At 37.7% G+C, this 21,488-nt stretch overlaps 1 long non-coding RNA gene across 2 annotated transcripts; it reads left to right on the top strand.

The window, feature by feature from the left end:
* Window positions 1–256: 256 nt before the first annotated feature.
* Window positions 257–11,702, top strand: LOC103350970 (uncharacterized). 2 transcript variants are annotated; one of them, XR_518803.4, is made up of 4 exons: window positions 257–319; window positions 495–622; window positions 6,195–6,338; window positions 10,744–11,702. It is a non-coding gene; the product is annotated as an uncharacterized lncRNA (long non-coding RNA). The 2 variants fall into 2 exon arrangements; XR_007909923.2 differs by lacking the exon at window positions 257–319 and having other exon boundaries at window positions 361–622.
* The last annotated feature ends 9,786 nt before the right edge of the window (window positions 11,703–21,488 follow it).

The following is a 21,488-nucleotide window of genomic DNA, read 5'->3' as shown; positions in this document are numbered from 1 at the left end:
CCCATGCCTCTGAGCCCCTAGTAGGTAGGAAGAACTGCAGTCCAGAGATCGTATTTCATCTATCTTTATACCATCCTGCTGAAGACATTAGCTGATGCTACCCAGTAGGTATGAGGACGTTTAGACCAAAAGCACCTTTGTACTTGAGTCCTTATGCAGTCAGCTGTAACTGGCTTATTACCAACACTAACTGAAAGCCTTATTTAGGAGGACACTCTTGAAACCAAGTGACTGAGTCTCAGTCAACCATAGTAGATGAACTTCACCCAATCCCAAGCATCAGCTGATTTAAATAAGGCAAAACAAGGATCTGTTACAAGTAAGCTATCTCAGTATGTCACTTCCATTTTTTGTTTCCTAAATGTTGTCAGACTACATTGTAGTCTCAGCTCTTTGAGTTTGTTCTGGTTCTGAATGCTGCCAGATTCTGGGGTCATGAATAAAAGCCAATTAAGTCTTGAAATTAAATTTGTTCTACTGTTGCCTCTTCCTAGTTTTGGCTTGCAACGTGGGTCCTGAAGGACACTGCTGGTGACTCTGGAGACCTCTTGAAGACTGCATGAAAAGTACCATTGACCCCTTTGGAGGTTCGCTGACTTCCTCAGAGCTCCCACGGCTGCAGGTAAGTTCCCCTCAGGTCACACTCTGCTTCTTTTGCACTGAGGCTTCCTCCAAGCCCTGATCTTTTTCAGTCTGAGCTGTGAAAAAAATTTACAAACGTTTGGGGTTTGTGGTGACTGCCAAGTTGCTGACAACAGTGGAAATCGTGACAGAAACAGAAGCCGATCCTATCAGGTGTATGCAATCCTGTCTGATTGCTTTAGTCAGAAACTGGTGCATCATTTGCTTAGTTGGCTAAAGGGATCACAGAGCCAAAGTCACAACTTGATTAGTGGGCATCAGGCACTTAAGAACTATCAGAGTAACCTGCCACTGACAAATAAGATTGCCATGAGAGAATAAACTGGACTTGGAACAAAACAATGCCCAACAGCCTCAAGAAAATGTCTGTGCTGCAGGTACACTGTGAAACCATTATCCATTCCAGCACTGTGGCATTGCTTTCTTAGACTATTACCTCATTTCTGAGGAACCCAGGACACAAAGTAGAAGTGGGATCCTTCTTTTATTTTGAGTTGAGTGCTTCATCTTCCCAATGTACTTTCTCTTCCTCCTCTTCCTTCTCCTCCTCCTCCTTCTTCTCTTCCTCCTCCTCGTCCTCCTTTTTCTTCTTTAATATGGAGATGATCTCAAATGCTATGCTGAACATATGGTTAAACTAACCATTTTTTGATTTTACATTGATGTGAAATTGATAGCCACTCTGTAGACATCATACTGCAGTCTTGAATTTTTATCTTCCTCCAGGCTAGTGATGTATAGTGTGTGACCCTTACATGATTCTTGGCAGCATCTTTGAGCCACAGCTCCTAATCAGCTATGTGATTACAGGGTAAACAACTGATTCTTTATAATATATGCTGGCAGCTAATTGTGAGTACAGGTATTCAATTACATGAGATATTTAACACTTCATTGTAAAGGGTGCTTTGTGTTAGATGATTTTGTCCAATTGAAGACTAGTCTAGGTCTTCTGAGCATGTTTAAGGTAAGATTGCCTCATACATGCTGTTCTGCAAGTTAGATGTATTAGATACATTTTTACCTTATGATATTTTTAACTTATGAATTTGTCAGAATGTAGCACCATTGTATATCAAAGAATATCTGTATGAGGGATCTTTAAACAATTCATGTAAATGCAAATTGTGAAGAAACTATCCAAAAATTTCAATTTTTTATACAAAAATAAAGTAGTACTAACTTGCTGTAACATGTCTGAATAGGATCTAGTTTGAGGTGTTAAGAAGTATAAGGCATGTGTTTGAAAAGAGCTCTCTTAGTAGAGCAATATGAGATCTGTTAAAATTAAAACAGGAGAAACACCAAATTTATGGCAAAGCTTTCTGGAAGAATGATGAAACAATTGATGCTTTATGAGACATTTATGGAGACAATGCCTGAAAAAATCATCAGTTTATAAATGAATAACTCATTTTAAGATGGAATGGGATGGTGTTGAAGATGAAGTTTACAGAAGCAGACCAACTGCATGAATTTGTGAGGAAAAAAATAACTTTGTTTTTGCCCTATTTGAGGAGGACCTGTGATTGACAGGAGAAACAATAGCCAATACCATAAACATCTTAACTGTCTCAGCGTACACAATTCTGATGAAAAACTATAGTGGGGCAAACTTTCTGCTTGATAGGTATCAGAAGTGTTGCTCTAAAATCAGCTACAAACAAGAACAGAGCTTTCAATGGAAATTTTAATCAAGTTGGATCAATATACTGAAGCATTTCTTCTAAAAATTGTAATGGGAAATGAAGCATAGCTTTTCTAGTGCAGTTCTGAAGACCAAGCACAATCCAACCACAAGCACAATCCAACCAGTGGCTACCAAGAAGTGAAAGTGATCCAGTCAAAGCAAAAACAGACTGGTCAAGAGCAAATGCCATGACAACAGTTTTTGGGTTTCTCAAGGCGCTTGCTTTCTCAACATCCAAAGAATGATAATATATGTGCTTATTATGAGAGTTTCCTGAGAAAACCAGTTGCAGCTTTAGCAGAAAATGATCAGAAAGCTTTGTCAGAGAGTCTTCCACCACAACAATGCTTCTGTTCATTTTTTTCATCAAACAAGGGCATTTTTTCCTGGAGTTTAAATGGAAATCATTAGGCAACCTTCTTGCAATGCTAATTTGGCTCCATCTGACTTATTTTTGTTTCCTAAATTAAAGAAAATTCTTTAAAGGACACACATTTCCCCTTAGTTAATTATGTAAAAAAGACTGTATGGACATGATTAAATTCCCCAGATTCCTGGTTAGGGATAGATAACATTGATAGAATTATTGCATATAAAAGTGCATTAGGTTTAATGGAAATGATGTTAAGAAACAAAGTTTATGTTGATCTTTTAATTCCATTTTCACAAGCCTTTTGATAAATATGTGTATATATATAAATATAGGTAGATAGATAGGCTTAAACAGTGACTGGCATTTATTAAGCTCTGATGCATTAGCTATTATTATTACTACTATAAGGCAACAATTTTTGTAATGGCAAGAAGGAAGCAACTGTTACTTGGGGTATAAGAGCCATATGAGTTGGGGAAGTGTAGTATACACACAGAGAAGACTCAGTAGAGGGGAGAATGGAACATAGTCAGATGTGTAGAGGCACCATTGTTCCTGAAGCTGTCTGCATTGCCTTATTGGCTTACGTTTGTGTTATTCCCAAGGCGGCATTGGGTGGGACACTGCAAAGTTTATACTGGGGGAAGGAGAGGGGAGAAATGTCAAGAACAGGGAGAAAGGCAGTTACTCAGAATTGCAGCCTGGCTCTGACTTTCTAAATAGGCCTACTCAGTGGTTGGATAGGAAAATAACTGGTGAGTTTCCAGATGTGCGTCAGGAAGAAGAAGAAAAAAAGTAATGACCTAGCAACCTGATGTTAGGATCATGACAGGGACATGAACTGTGATTTAAAAAAAAAAAAATTCTGGGAGGGCTCACAAAATAATAGTAAATAGTCAAGCACCATTTGTCCTGAACCTAGGGACTCCAAACCACATTTCTGGTCAAACAAGACATTAAGTGAAGATGCTGAGAATTAAGACATGGAAAACTACATGGCCAATTTAATCCCATTAGAATTTTTAAAAGCTGCCTTTATACAAGTGAACTATATCTACCCAGTGCAAACAAGGGAGAGATTTTGCAATTATCTAGTTTGCTTGATCAATTCAGACAGCGAAACTGGATTACTCATTTTGGTATGATTACTTGATCCAAAAAATCCACTTGAAGGCTTGAATTATCTAGTTTAGCTGTCTAGATTGATCAGATTAATCAAATCTCAATGAAGCTCTGGTTTGAGTTTCATCCAGTTCTCATTTTTATATTCAATCATTTTCTACATCTCTAGCTGAAATTAACAGTGTAATCAAAGGGATACAAACAACCTGAGACAATTTAGTGATAATACAAAGCTTTTTATCTTTACTCAAATATTACAAAAATATCAGTAATCACAACTGACATATACCCAGATGGTCTATGCTCTAGATCTACAGAGTTAATAAAATCAGTGTGATCAGAACTCTTTTCTCCTTGGTCAGCTGTATTCTTGCCCTTGATCACTAGTTTACAGATAAGGCAACTGCTTCTGATACTGTTAAAATGTTTTCTGTGTGTCTTTGTTTTCTTCCTGAACATTTTCCTTTCATACTCTCTCACCTATCTACAAATACTCTGTTACTCAAAATGTCTTTGTTTTTCTCTCCTCAATTCTTTCTCTATTTTCATACATTTTCTAGCTTAATAACCTGTCTCATGGACCTAGTTATGCTTTCTTAGAGTATGGAGCAGTAAGAGCTGGTTTTCTGGCATAGTAGGTGAAACTGTCCTCTGCAACACCAGTGTCCTTTGTGTGTGCTGGTTTGTGTTCCAGCTGCTCCACTTCCAATTTAGATGTCTGGTAATGGCTTGGTAAAAATAGCAGAATGGCCAAGTGTCTGGGCTCCTTCCACCCTTGTGGGAGACCTACATGAAGCTCCAGGCTCCTGGTTTTGGCCTGGCACAGCCCCAGCCTTTGTGACCATCTGGGGACTGAACCAGGTGAAGGAAGATCTCTCTCTCTCTCTCTCTCTCTTTTTCTCTGTTAACTCTTTCTTTCTTTCTTAGGTGCTTTTCCTGGTCTCCCATGGGGTGCAGGACCCAAGCACTTGGGCCATCCTCCACTGCACTCCCGGGCCACAGCAGAGAGCTGGACTGCAAGAGGGGCAACCGGGACAGAATCCGGTGCCCTGACCGGGACTAGAACCTGGTGTGCCGGCGCTGCTAGGTGGAGGATTAGCCTAGTGAGCCACAGCGCCGGCCACTGACTTTCAAATAAACAATCTTAAGAAAAAATAAATATGAAGGGTCCAGGGGCCAAGAGGCCATGGTGACACTCAAAGTCAGTATGAGTACCTATTGCTCTCATATAGTCCTTAGATAAAAACACGTGTTTAATTTTTTAAAAAAGATTTATTTATTTACTTGAAAGTCAGTTATACAGAGAAAGGAGAGGCAGAGAGAGAGAGAGAGAGGTCTTCCATCCGCTGGTTCACTCCCCAGTTGGCCGCAATGGCTGGAATGGCTCCTGAAGCCAGGAGCCAGGAGCTTCTTCAGGATCTCCCATGTGGGTGCAGGAGCTCAAAGACGTGGGCCATCTTCTAGTGCTTTCTCAGGCCATAGCAGAGAGCTGAATCAGAAGTGGAGCAGCCAGAACTTGAACCAGTGCCCATATAGGATGCTGGCACTGAAGGCAGCGGCTTTACCTGTTACGCCATGGTGCTGACCCCAAAGTGTTTAATTTTTTATAATTAAAATTTATTTTTAATTTATTTGTTTGAGTTTCTGAGAAACTGAGAGGGAGAGGAAGAGGGAGAGAGAGAGAAAGAGAGAAAGAGAAAGAGAGACAGAGACTCTTCTTCTACTGGTTTCTTGCCTGAATGCCCACAACAGTCAGGACTGGTCTGCGCCAAATCTGGGATCTGAGAACTAAATCCAGGTCTCCCACATCAGTGGCAGGAATCCAACTGGTTGACCATCACCATGGTCTCTCTGGGTTCTCATGGAGCTGATGTCAGGAGCTGGAGCTGTATATTTAACCAAGGTATTCTGATTTGGGATGTGGGTATCATGGTCAGTGTTTCATTGCCAGGCTGAATACCTGCCCCTCTAATTTTTTACAGTGATAAAATACACACAACATGACATTTGCCCTCTTAGCCATCTTTAAGTGTATAGTTTGATAGTATTAAAACATTCAAAATATTGTGCAATCATTTTCACCATCCATCTTGATAACTCTGTTTTAAAACTAAAACTCTATACCAATTAAACAGTAACTTTTCTTTCTTGGCAACTACCATTCTATTTTCTGTCTGTATGATTTTTTACTAAAATAATATTTCATAAGTGGAATCATACATTGTTTGTCTTTTTGTAACTTGCTTATTTCACTTAGCATGATGTCCTCAACGTTCACTCATGTAGCGTATTCAGAATTTCCTTTCTTTTTAAGATTGAATAGTATTTCATTTTATTTATACCATATCTTGCTTCTCTTTCATCTAGGAACATGTACTTTGGGTTGCTTCTATGCTTTCTTTAGCTCTTGTGGATCATGTTGCAATACACAAGAGAGGACAAATACCTCTTCAAGACCCTGCTTTCAGCTATTTGGGTGCATCCCAAGAAGTGGAATTGATGGATCATATGGTAATTCTGTTTGGCTTAACCTACTGCACCACAATGCTGGCTTTCTAGTTTATTTTTTTTAATGTTAGTATTTGTAGCTGTAAATTTCTCTCTTAATACACTTTTTCTGGTGTTCCATAGATTTTGGCATGTCGTGTTTAAGTTTTTACTCATCTCATCTCTAAGTAAGTTCCCTGACTTCCCTTTAAGAGTCTTATTTTATCCATTGATTATTTAAATTTATGCTATAAATCTCCAGAATGTAGAATTCGGAATGTAATTTCTGTAAATCTGTTGAATTTTCCGTTTTTACTTTGATGCCTATCTCTAACTTTGTTACTTTGTGGTCAGAGAAGATATTTTGTAGAAAATCTATCTTTTAAGCATATTAAGGCTTAATTTGTGTCCTAACATGTGATCTGTCCTAGAAAATGCCCCATGTGCACTTCAGAAGATTGTATATGCTACTGTTGGGTAGAGTGTTCTATATGCCAGAAAAATATTTCTTGTGTACTAAATCCATTGTTATTATACAGTGATCTTCTTTGTCCTTTGTAAACTTTTAAAATTTAATGTATAATATTGTTATAACTATACCTGCCCTCCCATGGTGATTATTTGCATGAGATATCTTCTTATCATTCAATTTGAATCTATTTGTGTGACTGGCATACAATACATAATTGGCCTGTATGCTATTGTTGTTGAAAACTGGACGCTTGAATTTAATAATGTGGTGAGTAGAAGTCATATTGTCCCTCTTCCCCAGGGTCTGTTGTTTCTCATAATTGTTTCTACTTTTTTAAAAATTGTTGTTGGCTGTCTCTGTGCTGAGAGGCATTCTGCGGTGTAAACTTAAGATCACTTTAGGTCTTTTTGAAATCTTTCTCCAGGCATATGTAGTCACTTTCTAACTTATCCCCTTTATACAGTCATTTTAAAATGCCTTAGCCTTTAATGTCTGGCTCTTAAAAGCGAGAAAAAAGGAAAATGAAGGGAGGGGAGTAGATGCTGCCAATGTACTTGTTTCTAGGCAATGCGAATGATTCCTTGTGCTTTCTATTTTGCCATCTCCTGAGAGTCCTCTCACAAACTTACTGATTTTAACTTTGAAAGTCCCCTATCTCTCTGTATCCTTCTTTTCCCTCTAAACTGCCTAATTTTATGTCTTTTAGGCAACTTCTATGCCTTATGTCTCCAGTTCCTCCTAGCTTTGCCCTCTACAAACCCATCTTTTTTTTCTGAAGCACATCATTAGAACATACTTTCCTTTCAGCTACTGTGTGAAATCCATTCTTCCTTCATGTGTATATTTCATTTAAGAAAAAAGCAAGCTTTTTAAAAAAACTCTGTCTACTTTCAAAATAGTTTCACCTTTCTGCAAGTCCCTTTACCTGGACTACATCTCCTTTATGTATTATTTCTGTCTTCTGCTTTTGTCTCCCTATGTTCTACCATCTATGCTGCCCCCAGAGAGAATTTTCACACAAAATATAATTTAGGTTGTAATTCTTCCATGGAAAATACTTCATGGTTCCTAAGTTTCTTAAGAAGAAAATCCCAAAACCTTAACCTACATGGTCAAAGACTGAGTTAATTTCCTTCACTGACACCAAGTTGGTCCTTGGCCTTTGCTGTGTCTCTGCTCCAACAACCTTTCCCAGCTGTTCCGATGGCTCCCTCCATCACATGCTTCAGGTATTTTCTTAAACATCTTCTCAGGGTGACCTTCATTAAAACAGCAATTTCCTCAAACCTTGCTATCTTCCCCTGCTCCCCTGCTTCAGTTTTCTGTACAGTATATTTCACCTTTAATGGGTTATGTTTCATGCCCTCTTATGCTTAGTATCTGTGTCTCCCCACTAAAATTTTTAAGTTCCTGAGGACAGGGATTTTGTCTTTGCCTTTTGATCCTCTTATTTCTCCAGTGCACAGAGCAGTGTTTGGTGTTTCATAAACTTTTGTTGAAGAATTAGTAATCATATAATTAATTTACAAATCCATTGTCATAAAGGCAACTCATCATATAGGAATTTACAGAGATGCTTAATTTTTGATATAGATTTAAGATTAATGCCTACTTGTGCTAATAAATATGCATCAAGTAACAGAATGAATGGGTATTGATTTTCTTTTCTGAATTTCAGCCTTCTCCTACCTGGACCAGCCAGGGAACTCCCCAGGAAGGGGAACTCTTTTCTTTCTTAGTTCTAAATGTTTCTCCATTCTATTCCAGGTCATAGAGTGCTACATTCAATCTGATCATTGTCTGTATTTTACACTTATATACTTGTATCATAGCTCCCTTATAAAGATATATTTATTAGGTATAAAATTGATATTTTCAACAAAAATAAAATTAGTGGATAAATAATTTAGACCTGGTAGCCCTCATGTAACTGTGGCTACTGGGTGCATCCCTCATGTAAGCATTTGGCTGTTTTCATGAGAATCACTTCTTCCCATTTGAGGAATCATACGCTTACACATCTTGAAGCATTCAACATCTTTCAGGTTAAGCTTTGACACCTGGAAGAGGATAAACCATGCCTAGGATAGTTAATAATGGGAGCTGAAATTACTATTGTCTTCACTTTAAAGTTATAACTTATTTAATATTATCTTTTTCTCATAATGTTTCATCAAAGCAAAACTCTTTAGAATAAAACAATATGCTTGGAACAGCAGATTAAGAAAAAACACTATAACAATTTCTGTGGCTATGTAACGGCAAAACCATTTGCCTAGATTCCTGTCTTTTTTCCCATTGTACGTAATACAAGAAGAGGATCTGCGCATTGTGGATATCATGTTGCTTATTATGTAAGGGCTCAAAAGAAGTTTCTGGTGCCTCCTCAAGCCTCTGTCTGCACTTGAGGGGTCTTATAGTCTGATTCTCTTCATCAGTTGTTACCAATTTGTTTCCCATTAATTCCATGCCAAAGTCTCTGTTCCTGTCATAATGGCCCTGATTATCAATAGCCTGACCACACTCACACCTATTTCTGTGCCTTGGTTAAGTTGTTTGTTTTGCCCATATTCATCCATTCCCCTTGACCCCCAGTTTTAAAGGTACGTTTTAAATTTTGCCCCACACCCACCCCAAGATAACTCCATGGAGAATTCAATGTGGTTTCTGTTTTCTAATTTCTTTTTATTCATTAATTCACATTATAACTGAGATCTTCCTGTGGGCAGATCTTGCTGAAAATAACGGAGATAAAAAAGGAACATCAGACTTATGCAACTCACAATCCATGATGGCTAACAATGGAAATGCTCAGCGGGTGCTGTGGGGAGCCCAATAGACATCGCTGATTCCTCCTTGTTGTTCCTTAAGCACTTTACACAGATACACCAATTTCAACATTTTGCTATATTTGCTTTCTTTCTTTTTCCTCTCTACTTTTTTCTGAACCACTTGTGAGTAGGTTTCAGATATCATTGTCCTTTAACAGTCATTGTATTTTCTAAGAGCAAAACTTTAAGACATTTTTAACAAAGCCATTCTAAAATGATTGAATTCAGGCGATGCACAAGTCAAACACTACATACATTTACATTTTTCTCTTTTCACTTGATATATTCTAGAATAAACTCCCTGTTAGCTCACTGCATTCTTCTTCATTTTCACTTCATAGCTGCATAATACCACACTGTTGAATGTGTACATATACCGTAGTATAAACAACCAATTGCTTATGGCTCAGACATTTAGGTAGTTTCCAATGTTTTGCAGTTGCTAATGGTGAGACAATGAATAACCTCTTGCATATATTTTCATATTATCCAGGATAAGATCCAGGAAATATGATTGCTGTGTTAAAAGAGAAATACATTTACTGTTTCATCAAATATTCCTCATCACCTCCCCCATAGGAATTGCACCATTTTGCTTGCCTTCAGCAGTGTATGAGAAGTCTTGTAGCAGTGCATTGTGACCTTTTGAGGTTTTGCCCATATGGTGGATGGAAAAAGTTGTTTCAGTGAATTTTAATGTACCTTTCTCCTTCTGTGCGTAAAATGGAGCAACTTTTCCAACTTCTAAGGGCTACTTGTTAGTTAGTTACACCTTTCTATTTTTGCCCATTTTCCATAGGATTTTAAAAAATTTAATTATTTTATTTTTTGAGGTAACATTTTAAAATATACATTATATTCAAAGGCTTAATGGCTGTACTAAATAAAATAAATATCCCACAAATAAAAAGACCATAGTCAAGGAAAATAGACAAGGGTATAAACAATAATCAAATGAAAATATGTTCAACCTCACTCATATAAAATGAATTTTAAAAGTCACAAAATCACTAATACTAAAGTAGTGGGCCGGCGCTGTGGCTCACTTGGTTAATCCTCTGCCTGCGGGGCCGGCATCCCATATGGGCACTGGGTTCTAGTCCTGATTGGTACTCTTTCATTCCAGCTCTCTGCTATGGCCCAGGAAGGCAGTGGAGGATGGCCCAAGTGCTTGGGCCCTGCACACGCATGAGAGACCAGGAGGAAGCACCTGGCTCCTGGCTTCAGATCGGAGCAGCTCTGGCCGTAGTGGCCATTTGAGGGGTGAAGCAACAGAAGAAAGACCTTTCTCTCTGTCTCTCTGTGGGGAGCAACCCGGACTAGACTAAGTTACTGGAATTAAGACTTATTCTATGCATCTGCTCTCCCACAATATGGCGCTGGGAGAGGAGTAAACAGCTTCTACGCAGCTGTCTCTCGCCAACTTGAGTGATGACCTCCAGGAGCTGATCCTGCTCCTGATTGGAGGAGAGCAGCGTACTCGGCGTGTGGGTAGCAGAGTTGGGATTGGCGGAAGAGGACTATAAAGGAGGAGAGAGACAACATGCACCAGGAACATCTAAGGGGAACATCTATCTGAAGGAACACCTGTGCAGCCCCCGAGAGAGCCGGCGGCGGTGTGCCGCTCCCCCGTGGAAATGGGGAAGGTGGCAGGGGGAACCGCCCTTCCACGGAGGTGGAAGGGATGGTAGCCAACCCGGGAAGAACCAGCAGCAAACCCGGGGAGGGCCGAGCAGACGAAAGAACAGCGCAGGGTCCTGTGTCGTTCCTCCACGAAGACGGGGAGCGACACTCTCTTTCTCACTGTCTAACTCTATCTGTCAAATAAAAAAATTATTAAAGTAGTATAGATATTCTGTCAGTTCAACGAACATTTAAATGAAAGTTTGACAAAACACTGTATTGTGGCAAAACTTATACAATCATTTGAAAAAAATAATTTCCCACATACAAAGGAGGATATGTAGTTGTTTTTCTGTGTCTGGCTTATTTTACTCAGCAAAATGTTTTCTGTTCCAACCATTTCTCTGCAAATGATAGACTTTCATCCTTTTTTATAGCTGAATAATATTCCATTATGTGAATATATATATATCACAATTTCTTTATCCATTTTACTTATGATGGTCATCTTAGTTGATTCCATATTTTGGCTATTATTAACAGTGTTACTATAAAGCCAGTGAAGCAGGTATTTTTCTGATACAATGAGTCATGTCTTGAGTATATATCTAGTAGTGAGATTGCTGGGTCATATGACAAGTCTGTTTCTAGTTTTTTAAAGGAAGCCCCGTATTGTTTTTCACAGTGGTTGAACTAATTTACATCTCCAACAACAGTATATTAGCATTCTCCTTTATCCACAGCCTTGTTAGCATTTGTTGCTTTCTGTTCGGATAATAGCCATTCTGACAAGGATGAGGTGATAGCTCACGGAGGTTTTGATTTGCATTTTTTGTATGGCCATTGATATGGAGCATTTTTTCATACATTTATTAGCCATTTGTATTTCATCTTTTGACAACTGTCTGTTCTGATCCTGTGCCCATTTCATCAATGGATTAGTTGTTTTGTCATGGAGTTTTTTACACGCTGATAAGTTCTGGCTGTTAATCCTAGGTCAGGTAAGTAGCTGGCGACTATTTTCTCCCATTCTATCGGATTTCTCTGCACTCAATTGTTTCCTTTGCTGTGCACATGCTTCTCAGTTTGCTCTAATCCCATTTGCTTAGTTTTCCTTTTGTTGTTTGCACTTTAGATCATTGTTCAAGTAGTCACCTCCTACATCAGTGTCTTGCAATGTTGTCCCTATATTGTATTATAGCAATTTCATACTTTCAGGTACTAAATTTAAGTCTTGGATCCACCTTGAGTTGATTTTTATATATGGTAAGAGGTATGGATCTAATTTCATTCTTTTACATATATACATCCAGTTTTGCCAGCACCATTTATTGAAAAGTCTATCCTTTTTCCAATGTATGTTTTGTGTACTTTTGTCAAAAAATCAGTAGTCTGTATGTATGAGGACTAATTTCACGCTCTCTATTCGGTTCCATTGATGTATGTACTGGTTTTTATGTCAGTACATGCTATGCTGTTATAATTAATATAGTTTTGTAGAATGCTTTGTTTTATTTTTTTTTATTTTTTTATTTTATTTATTTTTTTTTTTGACAGGCAGAGTGGACAGTGAGAGAGAGAGACAGAGAGAAAGGTCTTCCTTTGCCGTTGGTTCACCCTCCAATGGCCGCCGCGGCCGGCACGCTGCGGCCGGCGCACTGCGCTGATCCAATGGCAGGAGCCAGGAGCCAGGTGCTTTTCCTGGTCTCCCATGGGGTGCAGGGCCCAAGCACCTGGGCCATCCTCCACTGCACTCCCTGGCCACAGCAGAGAGCTGGTCTGGAAGAGGGGCAACCGGGACAGAATCCGGCGCCCCAACTGGGACTAGAACCTTGTGTGCCGGCGCCGCTAGGCGGAGGATTAGCCTAGTGAGCCGCGGCTCCGGCCCTTGTAGTATGCTTTGAAATCAGGTTTTGTGATGCCTCCAGCTTGTTTTTTCCTTTCTTTTCTTTCCTACTTTTGTGTGTGTGTGTGTGTGTGTGTGTTGTTTGGTTTTTGTTTGGCTCCAGATGACTTTGGCTATTCTGTGTCTTTTGATCCCATGTGAATTTTAACATTGCCTTTTCTAATTCTATAAATAATTCCTTTTGCAATTTTAATAGGGATTCCATTGAATCTGTAGATTCCTTTAGGTAGTATAGACATTTTAATGATTTTATTCTTCCAGTCCATTAACAAGGAATTTCTTTCCTTTTTTGGTATGTGTTCTTGATGACTCACTTCTTTGGTTAAATTTATTCCTAAATATTTTATTTTTTGTGGCTATTGTGAATTGGATTTCTATGTTTATTTCTCTTTTAGCAAGTTCATTAATGGTGTATAAAATGCTACTGTTTTTTGTATGCTGATTTTGTAACCTGTGACTTTACTGTATTGGCTTCTCAGTTCTAATGGCTTTTTGGTACAATATTTAGGTTTTTCCACAGGATTTCAGAAATCTTCTTCTTTCAGTGCCAGCATTGTGGTGTAGTGTATCAAGCTGCTTCCTGTGATGCCAACATCCCATGTGGGTGCTGGTTAATGCCTTGGCTATTCCACTTCTGATCCAGCTCCCTACTAATGCCCTGGGAAAATTATTGGACGATGGCGCAAGTGTTTGGGCCCTGTCACCCAAGTGCAAGATTGGATAGGGCTCCAGGATCCTGGCTTCAGCCAGGATCAATCCCAGCCCTTGTAGCCAACTGGTGAGTGAACCAATGATAACAATGCTCTCATTTTTCTCTCTCTCACTGTAACTCTTTCAAATAAATAAATCTTTAAAAATATTTTCCTTCAATTTTCAAAATATTTTGCATTTTATGTATATTATAGTGTTTTTCTTTCATATCTGTTGCATTTATTCTTTTTTTCTATTGATTGTTTATTTTTGAATTTGCTTATGGTACCTTTTTTGTGTATTTGTTTTACCCCTCAGAAGTTTTACTTTAATATAGTCAAACTGATCAATATTTTCTTCTATTGTATCTGGATTTTTGAGTCATACTTAGAAAGCTTTTTTCTATACCAAAGTAAACAATGATAAATTTACCCATGTTTTCTTCTAATATTTGTATGATTTCCTTTTGTAAAAAATCTATTATTTATTTCTATCTGCTGTAATGGGGTGGGGGAGAGAAAGAGAGAGAGAGAGAAAGAGAGAGAGATTCCATCTGCTGCTTCACATCCCAAATGTCCACAACAGCTAGGTCTGGGTCAGGCCAAATCCAAGAACCCAAAACTCCATGAGGGTTTTCCACAGGGATAACAGGGACTTGGGCACTTGAGCCATCACTGTCTACCAAGATGCGTTAGCAGGAAGGTGGATCAGAAGAGAGCTGGGACTTGAACTAGGCACACCTCCATGGGATATGGAAGTCCCACGTGGTGACCTAACTTACCATACTAGAACATTATATTTAGATTGTTGATATATTAGGAGTATATTTTTTATTATAATGTGAAGAGTAAATTTAATTTTATTCTTTACTAAATGACTGTCCAATTGTTCCAATTAAATTTATCCACTCACTAAAAAGTTTTCTCTGCCATTTGTAGCCAATGCTCTCTCTCTAAATGTAGTATATGCAAGAGAGAGAGATTATTTCCAGACACAGTATTCAACTTAATTTGTATATTCATGCACCAATACCATACTTAATTTGTATATTCATGCATCAGTACCATACTTATTTAATTATAAAACTATGCTTATTTATGCAGAATCATTAGCTACATGTGACTATTTAAATGTAAATTTACTGCAATTAAATGAAATTAAAAATGTAATTCTTTTGTTACACTAGTTACATTATAAATGTTCATTTAGCCACATGTGGCTAGTGACTACACCGGACAGTGTTGGTAGAAGAAAATTTCCTTATTACAAAATTCTCTTCAGGAGACAGTGCTATTAAAGAATCTTTGTAGTATGTTCTAATACCTGTATGACTTGTCCCCCTTATCGCTTTCTCTTTCGTATTTTCTTAACTTTCCTTGATATTTATTTTTTCACATAAATTTTATTATCACCTTGTGTAGTTTAAGCAAAAAGTTCATTGATATTTTATGAGAACAAGATTTAATTTATAAATTACTTTTGAAGAGTTGATACAATTGGTGGCACTGAGTTGTAATATTTAGGAAAAAGGGAGTTCCTTCCATTTGTTCTTGTCTTTTGTTTCTTTACTTTTGCTCCTTTTTGTTCTTTACTTTTGGTCCTTGAGAATGTTTTAGTGTTTTTTTGATATCAGCTCACATATTTCTTATTCATTACTGAGAATTCAATTTTATGGAAATGTTGTTATTGGATTTTATCTCTTTCATTAGGCCGTCTATGTGGTTATTACTTGTGTAAGCAAGGTTTTATTATCCTTCTTGTGTATCTTATTTTATATTCTGCTATGCGACTGAATTCTTCTATTGTTTCAATTTTATTATCCATTTTCTAGCTATGCTGTCATGTTATCTGTAATAGTTTTCCCCAAATATTTAATGTCTGCAGTTGCTTTCTCTTGTTTAATTGCACCAAAACACTTAGTAGCATTGATAATAGTCATTTAGTTATTGGGCACCCTTATTCCTCTCTAGTCTTTTTCCCCGTGACGTTCCCCCAACCTCACCTTTTAAGCAATATGCTGGGTTTAGGAAAGAGGAATATATGTTCTTTCATGTTAAGGAAGTAGCATCCAATCCTATTTTATTGAGATTATGGTAGGAATGGATACTGAATGTTACTAAAGATTTTTCATCATCTATGGAGCTAGCTATATAGGTATCTCCTTGAGTGTATGTATTATTATAGGTGGATTAAGTAACTTGTTCTCCCAGACAAAGAACAGGGTTTTTTCCACTTATCAAAAACAGGAATTCTAACTTGTTCTTGCTACCAAGTCACCATTTTGCTGTGCAGTTCCTCTAACCAGTTATTTGCCTTTCAACTCCCCATGTTTGGGCACCAATGTTGACAATTGGCATGATTTCCCAGCCTTTTTCTATTGCCCCAATGGGTTTCTCATAGATTAATTATGTGTTTTTACTTTGTACCTTTGTCAATATTTCTATTTTAATTCACCCACAAACCTCTGATATCAACTACCTGTCTAGTTAAGAAACATCACCTGCTTCAATGTTCCTTACTAACATGGTTCCATCTGCTAACAGAGATACCTGGTGATATCTCAGCTATAGCTTTTGATACTAAAAATATCTCCATGACATCTTCTGCCACTTACTTGTCAAAGTTTCTAGTTACTGTCCCCACTGGCTCAGTTACCTTTTTCTACCCTCTTACATCTTCCCATTGTAAGTCAACAAATCTGGGTTATTGCAATTCATTCTGTGTAGATATGATAGTCTGAAAATTCTTAGAAAATGTATTAAGACAAAAGCTTGGTGTGGATTTTGAAATAATTTTGCACCAAAATAATGTTATCTTTTAATTCTCTTTTCCACAAACTTTTGGAAGCACCCTCATATCATCATTCCTCCCATAAACAACCATATCATATATAAGTTATAGCAATAATTGTTGTCCAGTCATTCACCCAATAAATATTTATTGAACATGAACTCAGTGCTACAAGTTGTACTACATACTCAAATATCCCGAATCACAACATTTGTCCTAAATGAGCTTACAGTTTCATGGGAGTTCCCAAGGAATTAACAAGAAATATATTTAATGAGAGTTCACTATTTGCAATTAGGAAGTCAGAAAAATGTTGCAGGGCAGATGCTGTGGCACAGTGGGTTAAGCTGCTGCTTGAGATACTCACAACCTTTATCACAGTGTTTATTTGAGCCCAGCACATCTGCTTCTGATCCAGCTCCCTGCTAATATGCCTGGGCAGGCAGCAGATGATGACCCAAGTTCTTGGGTCCCTGCTAGTGTGGGAGACCTGGATGGAGTTCAAGGCACTTGGTTTCAGCCTGGCTCACCTTCCTGGCCCAGCCTCAGCTATTATAGGAAGTTAGGGAGTTAACCAGTGGATGAAAGATCTCTCTTTCTCTCTCTCCCTCTGTCTCTCTGTCTCATATCTATCTCTGTCATCTCTATCACCTCTATCTCCATCTCCATCATCTTTAACTCTGCCATTTAAGTAGATGAAAAAAAAAACTTTTTTTAAAAAGAAAAGAATTCCAAGAATAGATTTGATAAAATTTCCATCCTAACCTAAGCTTCCAAGTTGAAAATAATACAGTCAGGAAAAAAAGTAAAAAGAAAAGTGCTTTTGGAAGAATTTATAAGATTCAACAGCATGAGAAAACCAAGAGCTATGACATGTGTGTGGAACTTCAGAAGGCCAGTATGAAGGAATGGAAGATATGAGGAGTGAGGTGATGGTAAAGGAATTTGTATGACTATTCCTATTGTGATCATCTTTTTTAGCTAATAAATTAAGATCTAAAATGGCTCTCATTTTTAAACAAAATTATTTTATTAACCACAATTGTATACGTTTATGGGATCCAGTGGGACATTTCAATACATGTTTACAATGCATGCTGACTGAGTCAGGGTAACCAACAACCACTTCTTTGACATTACTTTATGATTGGTGCCTTATATTGTATTTCCTCTCTCATATGTGTAAGCTAAAAAACTCAGTCTAAACACTGAATCGTGATTACTGGTGGCTGGGAAGTGTACGGGGAATACAGTGAATGTGGCTAATAGGGACCAAACTGGACTTAGGTCTTCATTTTTACATGTGCTGCTTTTGGTCTCATCTGTGAAACTCTTGCCCTGGTTGGAAATTGTGGGTGGTAGAGCAGAGATTTTTTCAAAATATAAATTAGGAACTGCTCCTTATGAAGAGGAACCCACTGTTCCCTTTGATTAGGAAAAACTTTGCAAACCTCAAATACATTTATTTAATTTGTCCAAACTCCCTGCCTTGACAAAGAAGACCTTACAGTTCCTAGAAGCTAAACTGGACACAGGCCGGATGTTTATGAACAGAGGGTCTAAGAGCAAGTAAGGAACTCAAACAGTTCCAAGCTTGGGATCAAAATGAAAAGCCAGGAAGACAGTTTAGGGCTCAATCTTAGGGGCAAGACAGAGAGGCAGAAACCACTGGTTTATCCAGGAATAAGGCATTTGGATATGAGTCAAGTGAGTATTAGACTAGAGCAAGGGATTTGGATCAAAGAGTGGGAGTAGATTCTGGATACACTCCATGTTGGAGTAGCCCCAGGGACATTTTTATAGGGCACATATGGTCTCAGCTGTGACTGAAGAGGGAGCTGTTAAGGGTTAAGCTAATTCTTAAAGAGGTCTCAGTCTTTTGGGGATAAAAACTTGTGAGAACAAAATAATTAACATGTGATCTAAGAAATGCTATACTCAAGACATTTGTCATGTGGGAGAAAGTTTTGGGGTTCTAATGAAGATTTCATATGCATGGCATTTGAAAGATTGATAGGAGTTGGATGACTGGAAAGCTAAGGCAAATCTAAGAATAGTAAATAACATGGATAAGAGTGGATATAAATGGGGCATCATTTGCACTCAAGAGTCAGTGGCTACACTATAGAGCTATCATTTTGATGGAGTATGCCAAAAATGTGTTGGGGCCTGTTATAAGCAAACTGGTAAAGACACAGTAATTGTAGAACAGATAGGGCTAAGACTGGTTTTATTATCTGGTTTGGCATATAAGGAGTCTGACCAATTATTGCACAGAACATAGCAGTAGGAGTCTCAAGATGGTGGTGACAGCAAAGTCTCTTCTAAGTGACTAAGTTAGGTCAGACCTCCAGGCAGTAATGAAGGTTCAGTCATATGCCTTTTGCTATAGTCATTTAGGGTGGTGCATATCTATCTAAGTAGCCTTACTCTTGGGACAGGCTGGAGACATAGTGATGGAGGCAGAGGGTAAACCAAGAATTGAAAACCAAAACACAGTAATACAAATATTGACAGGACAGTGAGAAGGCTGAATCTTTGTAGGCCTGTGTAAGCTAAGGCTTAACCCAACATATACCAGTTACAAATATTAGGGCAGAAAACTATTTCTAAACCCTTAGGCTCTGATCTCCCCCTAAAGCTTAACTGGCTCAGGCAGATTGAATTCCAATCATTAGTATGGTTGTCTTGATTGATAATCTTTATAGTTCATAGCAGAATAGAGTTGAATAAATTGCATTTATAATAATCAGGGAGTTTGTTTTTTAATGTTGTGCTAAGAAATCTTGGCTTTATCCTTGAGGTGACTGAGACTCTCTGAAGAATTTGAGAAGTGACCAAACATATTTTGTGTTTTCGGAAGGTGACTTTGGTGGTGACTTGGAGAACCTGGAAACTTGGGGAAATCTCATAGGGAGAGTTTTCCTTATGATAGGTTATTCAGTAATGATTTGAATTGCACTAATGACAATGGAAGTGATGGTGGATATAGGAGGATACCAACTGATTCCTTTATAAACCCTTTGTTCCTAAAAAGATGTGGGTTTTTTCCAAAAAGACTTCTTGAAAAGCCAATTCTATTAGCTGTTTTCTTTTAAAAACACATATAAACACATTTATTCTCACTTGTAAATGGAGAAATGTTACCTTTATATGTGTACACACCTTTCTTCCAAACCTATATTAAAATTCTCCTGTTCTTATTACCCTAAACTATCCTGAGCTGGCTCTGATAGATCCTGATGTTTATTCAACCATAATTTATTAGTGATGATTTTTCTCAGTACAAATAAAACCAGAGAATACATTTGGAATAAAGGAGAAGTAAACACATAAAGGTCCTGATCCTCTAAGTGAGAGCAAAGCAGCTAGTTGAGCTAAGGAGACTGAGTTCACTGAGAATAAATATTTTTAGCTACTTCACAGCCTTGACCAGGTGATGCAGTAAAGAAAAAGAAACCTTTCACTGAAAACAGAATTTGAGCAGATTGGGTTTCATGAAACAATTTGGAAAGTTTTCATCAAGTGCACATGCAGAGATTTCAATAGCAAGTGGTAATGGACTCCAAGAAGCTCTTCACATGCATTGTATTTGCACTAGATAATTCACACAAGAGAGACAATGAGCTAAGTCCAATATTAATTTCAAGCCTCCTCCCTTCTTGTTTAAAGGAAACCCATCCTGCCTTAAGAAATTGTTAAATTTGGCTGAATTTAATCTATTTCTTTACTTGGCATGCATCCCAAATATCAGGTGGCATTGCCTAAACTAAAGCAAATTGTCTTTTCTTTGGTTACTTACTTTTTTATTATTATAAATCATAATTGTGTGCTGATGAGTACGAGGTAATGTTGGTAAGCATTTCACATTTTATATCCTTTGGCCTTCTTTGCTGTAGGTATATATTACTAAAGACCAAAGAATTCCTTGGCTATTTGATGTCCAGGTTACCTTGTAGACATATTTTTATTCCTTACTTACTTCCTCCCCGGAATTAAACATTTTAATGTATTTTAATTTATAGAATTAGTTGAATTAGAAAAAAATCCATTTACTTTCAAAAGTACCAGTTTAGACTGTATCTAGCAAATCTGACTTAATGTTTCTATCAAAAGCTATTTTGTCATCCATTCAAAACCAGAATAAACATATCTCCAAGGGTGAAATTAACAGGCCAAGTGAAAAAAAAATTGAAATTGTTGATTTTGAAGTGCTATGATTCTTAGAGGAATATGTAGGGATTATGTTTTATTTCAGAATACTCAACAAAAAGCAAAAGTCATTTGGGTCTGTTTCATAATGTAAACAGTTGTCATGACTTACCTAGTATAGGACATCAGTGACTCAGTCTTTGACTACATCTGTATAGTTCCTACAGTGTAAAACCTGCTTTCCAAAGTAGATTCCCTTTCTTCTGGGAACAAATATTTAATTTGGTTTCTATAACTCAGATGCTTTGATTTGGAACTGAATCAAATTGGAAAATGGATGCATGTGAAGGTTCCCTTTCCTGGAGGGAGCTGTGATAGAACCATAATCAAAGCATTGTGCATCTCTAGTTTTCTTATCTTGGCAGTCATCAGCTTACTTGGTGGGCCAATTGGGATTGTGATTCTGGGAGTCATTCCTGGAATTTAGCCTAAGATCTATTTCCTCAGCCTGATAATTCTGTGAGCCACCCCAAATCTCCTAAAAAAAAACCCACAAAAACAAGAAATACCCTTTTTCTCAAACTAGGTAGGGTGGATTCTGTTACTGCAACCAAGAATACTAGTATATCTAATAATTGCACCTGTGGAATTGGCAATACTAAAAATGAGTTTGAGCTAGGAACATAGGACTCACATAATTATAAGAAACT

This window comes from Oryctolagus cuniculus, chromosome 13 (genome assembly GCF_964237555.1).
Source record: "Oryctolagus cuniculus chromosome 13, mOryCun1.1, whole genome shotgun sequence".
Classification (NCBI taxonomy): Eukaryota; Metazoa; Chordata; class Mammalia; order Lagomorpha; family Leporidae; genus Oryctolagus; species Oryctolagus cuniculus.
The sequence above is the reverse complement of the archived record's forward strand: the minus strand, read 5'-3'. Positions and strand labels throughout refer to the sequence as shown.